Here is a 4569-nt window from a genome sequence, read left to right as displayed (position 1 = left end):
TGGGATTGCAATGAAAGCTGACCTTTTCCAGTCTTGTGGCCACTGGTGAGTTTCCCAATTTTGCTGGCATATTGAGTGCAGCACTTTCACAGCATCATCTTTCAGGATTTGAAATAGCTCAACTGGAATTCCATCATCTCCACTAGGTTTGTCCATAATGATGCTTTCTAAGGCCCACTTGACTTCACATTCCAGGATGTCTGGATCTAGGTGAGTGATGACACCATCGTGATTATCTTGGTCATTAAGATCTTTTTTGTACCGTTCCTCTGTGTATTCTTGTCACCTCTCCTTAATATCTTCTGCTTCTGTTAGGTCCATAACATTTCTGTCCTTATCGAGCCCATCTTTGCATGAAATGTTCCCTTGGTATCTCTAATTTTCTTGAAGAGATCTCTAGTCTTTCCCATTCTGTTCTTTTCCTCTATTTCTTTGCATTGATCACTGAGGAAGGCTTTCTTATCTCTCCTTGTTATTCTTTGGAAATCTGCATTCAGATGCTTATATCTTTCCTTTTCTCCTTTGCTTATCACTTCTCTTCTTTTCACAACTATTTGTAAGGCTTCCCCAGACAGCCATTTTGCTTTTTTGCATTTCTTTTCCATGGGGATGGTTTTGATCCCTGTCTCCTGTACAATGTCAAGAACCTCAGTCCATAGTTCATCAGGCACTCTATCTATCAGACCTAAACACTTAAATCTATTTCTCACTTCCACTGTATAATCATAAGGGATTTAATATAGGTCATACCTGAATGGTCTGGTGATTTTCCCTACTTTCTTCAATTTAAGTCTGAATTTGGTTATAAAGACAGCTACACTAAAATTTCTAGGCATAATTACATTCAAGAAAATGAGCCTTAATATAAATTTTAAGACATAACACCTTATATTATTTTTCTATTAACTGTATCAGTATATTAAATGTTATGGCCATTAGGAATTGAGGTAATAATATCATTTATATTTATTATTATAACTTTTATTTATAGTCGGCAATAACCACTAAACATCTGATTTATTATCTCTTATATTAATCCACATTTTGGTTGCAAAATATAGGAGTCAATCCTGACTAACATAAGCAGAAGAGAAATTCAACGATTGCATTATTGCATTTTGAGTAGCCCACAAAGTTATGCAGAAGTAAGTAGAAAACAGCTTACTTAACCAGACACTGAAGAATCAGAGCAATGGAGGGAGGTAGGAAGCAGAAGGACGGATGCTCACTGCCCCTGCTTTTCAATGGCTGCCATAAGACTTGCCAACCTTGGGTTGCACTGCCACTGCCAGAAATAAATTCTGAACCCCCTTTGCTTCTCGTGACATCTACTGAAGATTCAAAGCCATATCTTCATCATGGAACCTGATCTAAATGTCAAGGTTTAGAGATGATATGGGGACGGAGATGGGAGGTGGGGTTCAGGATTGGGAACATGTGTATACCCGTGGCAGATTCATGTTGATGTATGCCAAAACCAATACAGTATTATAAAGTAAAATAAAAATAAATAAATAAATATCAAGGGTTATGGTAGCAAGATCTGATCCCAAGAGCACCCATTGTGGAAGACAGAAAACAATACTTTATTCCATAAGCATACGTTTAAATTCAAGGTGGCCCAAACCAGTAGTAGATATCTACTACACCTGTTATGCTGAGATGGACGAAAGAGTATGTACTCTAAAGATAGATTCGGTTTGCATTCCAAATGGGGAATTCCTACCTGTGTGAAAGTCCACAGTGTACTAATATCTTAGGGTTATTATATTTGCACATTTAGACCTCCTCACCACCCCCGTAAAGGATACTGACACCAATTGGAAGTTTGTTGTGAGAATTAAATGAGATAATTTATCTTAAAGTGAGAGACTCATAGAAGCTACATAATGCATGCTATTTAACACCCCTGATCCACTTTCTTTGGATTTTACAAATATATATATATATATATTTGATATTGAGAATTCTACATCTGCAACTGGTACAGAAACTTTCTGTTTTACATGTTTGGATGATATTAATAAGCCATATCAAGCTGATGTGGGTGGAAATTCCTTTCTATTGGTAGAGAACAAAACCTTCAACAGGGAGCAGCTGGAGACCAACATTGGAGAGAGGAAAAGCAGAAAACTGTTGCAAGGCTTAGTCATTTAAGTTACAGATGAAGTCAACATAATAGCTGTGAAAATGCAGAGAATTCAAAATGTGTGACTACAGAGGCAAGCTCATAGGGACTTTTCATTCGAATCAACAGAGGAAACAAACTAAATGAACACAATTTCATATCTCCTGAAGAAAGAATAAAGAAAAGGATTTGTAAGCAAATGGTTTATTTTACAGTATAAATTTATTAAAAATTTCTTTACATGTGAAGCCCTTATACAATAGAATACAAACATTAACTGCATGAAAAAGCAATAATAAGCAATAAAAAATATTAACTAGTAAATTTTCTTGAGATTTTACCATGGACACATTCAAATTAATCCAATTTAAAAAGACCTTTTCCCCCCTGCCACTGAAAAGCTAAAGTAGAAAGCAAAGGGTAAAATCTTTAAGGAAGGTAATATTTTCCTCAAAAAATAAAATACTGGGCAAAAAAGAATTACATGTCATATTATGTATGATACAACTGGAAAACGAATTGAGACAACTTTTTGAGACTGTTTTTCAAATGTCACTGATTCTAATGTACCAAAAATACAGTAAATTAAATTCTCAGCTGGTGCTACCATAGGCTAATACTACTTTAAAGTTTTCAATTTAATGGTTCAAAGGATCACAAACCCTTCATCTGTCAACATAAAGTCAAGCTGCACACAGTAATGAGTATCTAATATCTCACTGATATAAAAGTTTCATCTGAGATTCTTTCTCTCTGGTTAATTAATGTGGTAGGGAAAGGAGAGGACTCTGGAGGGAAACCTTCACTATACATTACAGAAGGGGGTCATCTGTATCTGTAAGAATCAGACCCTGAGTGTTTTAAAATTTTTATTTATGAATATATGAATTTATACATTTATTAATTCTTTATTTCCTTCTTTTTCTAGGAATAATGTATTAGCCTTGCTTTATGGGACAATGTGATTGAGGATTTCATGGAAGACAGTCCGTTCTGCAACTGTGAAGATGTTTTAAAGATCAAGTGGTTATCAGTTTCATATCTAAGACAGGTTTCATGGAAGTTCCAAGAAATAGATCATTTTATGTTTCAACTTAGGATAAGATGCAGGTTGTTTTTGTTTCTGTTTTTTTCACACTTTAATTGATGCACAACTTCAAAATACTCAGACTTATAGAAGATCTGAGTTTGTGGCACATTTGGAACACCAGGAGTAATATTCCTGAGAGCATCATCAACCTCATTATTTGGTTTGAACGGAAACTTACACACTAAATCTTAAAGGAGAAGTTAAGTGTGTGGTTATGTCTGTGCCTCTTAGACCCCAAATTTCTCAGAAAAATGCTCAATAAATAGTGCCCAGACATATCAGTAGATTGTTTTGTACTTCAAATCAGATACTTAATGATTCTCAAATTACATTCCAGGTTTCATGTTGTTGGAACTGAAACGTAATGACATATTTCACCTGACTTTCTATCACTTCTTCTCTACAGCATCCTCAAGCTATCCAAATAGGATAGAAAAAGGCAAACACATGCATCTTGGGAACAGAGCAGCATGTATATATTGCTTTTTTAGATATTTACTATCTTGAATAGATATTAACTGAAACTTCATCAGATAAGATCTTATATAATGGAAATAGATAAATCATGGAGGAGTTTAACAAAGGTAACATATAGTAACAATATTTTCTATCAACTTCCTCTATATTCTTATCTTTATAGAAGTTAAACTTCAGCAGGAACATTTTCAATAACATTTTATGAAGCAATTTTAACATTGATGGCAAACATTATAATAGTTTTGTGCAAAAAATAATACAGATAAATCTCACTTATGAAATTAACACATCATGAATAAGATTTCTTTAAAAAAAGCATGTGAGGTGTATTAAAAATCATATGGACATTCATAAAATGTATCATATTAGTAGAACAAAGGAAAAATTGCAAGAAATATTCCCTTGATATCTCTACTTTTCTTGAACAGATCTAGAAGTCTTTCCCATTCTACTGTTTTCCTCTATTTTGTTGCACTGATCACTGAGGAAGGTTTTCTTATCTCTCCTTGCTATTCTTTGGAATTCTGCATTCAGACGGGTATATCTTTCGTTGTCTCCTTTGCCTTTCGCTTCCTTTTTCTCAGCTATTTGAAAGGCCTCTTCAGACAGCCATTTTACCTTTTTGCATTTCTTTCTCTTGGAGATGATCTTAATGACTGCCTCCTGTACAATGTCACAAACCTCCATCCATAGTTCTTCAGGCATTCTATCAGATCTAATCCTTGAATCTATTTGACACTTCCACTGTATAATGGTAAGGGATTTGATTTAGGTCATACCTGAATGGTCTAGTGGTTTTCCCTACTTTCTTCAATTAAAGTTTGAATTTTGCTATAAGGAGTTCATGATCTGAGCCACAGTCATCTCCCGGTCT

The sequence above is a fragment of the Capricornis sumatraensis genome, chromosome 11, assembly GCF_032405125.1.
Source record: "Capricornis sumatraensis isolate serow.1 chromosome 11, serow.2, whole genome shotgun sequence".
Taxonomy (NCBI): Eukaryota; Metazoa; Chordata; class Mammalia; order Artiodactyla; family Bovidae; genus Capricornis; species Capricornis sumatraensis.
The sequence above is the reverse complement of the archived record's forward strand: the minus strand, read 5'-3'. Positions refer to the sequence as shown.